This window comes from Arvicanthis niloticus, chromosome 6, assembly GCF_011762505.2.
Source record: "Arvicanthis niloticus isolate mArvNil1 chromosome 6, mArvNil1.pat.X, whole genome shotgun sequence".
Classification (NCBI taxonomy): Eukaryota; Metazoa; Chordata; class Mammalia; order Rodentia; family Muridae; genus Arvicanthis; species Arvicanthis niloticus.
Window position 1 is genome coordinate 60,186,744 of NC_047663.1, and position 479 is coordinate 60,187,222.

A 479-nucleotide genomic window follows, 5' to 3' on the forward strand; every position below is an offset into this window, starting at 1 on the left:
GACCTCGTGGCGCAATGGTAGCGCGTCTGACTCCAGATCAGAAGGTTGCGTGTTCAAGTCACGTCGGGGTCAAGTTGGGTTTTTTTTTTTCACCTTCAACCACGACAGAATAGAATAAGTACCAAGTATAAAGAAGATACTAGATCAATACCAGATCAAACCGCCTTTCCTACCCTTTATAAGACAGCCCTTCTTTTTGTCTTCCTTGAGACTATAAACACCCGAATGCTCGGGAAAGCGATGACTTCTGATGACCGACAGGAGGTGCTGCAGGTACAGCCGAATCAAGGTGGGACCTAGGGGAAGGTGCGCTGACTCAGCCGCTAACCCTAGCGCCCTGGTTCACCTCTCTGGATTCCGCCCTGTTCCCTCCAGCTACCCAGGCTTGTGTGAGCAATTAACACGGAACCTTGTGCTTCTCTCCTTGTTTACCTTGACTTAATTTTCTCAGCTCCCGACTTTAAATGGCTCTTGGACTG

General features: G+C 49.3%; 1 non-coding gene across 1 annotated transcript; it reads left to right on the forward strand.

The window, feature by feature from the left end:
• Trnaw-cca (transfer RNA tryptophan (anticodon CCA)) lies at positions 1–72 on the forward strand. The gene has a single exon. It is a non-coding gene; the product is annotated as a tRNA-Trp (tRNA).
• The last annotated feature ends 407 nt before the right edge of the window (positions 73–479 follow it).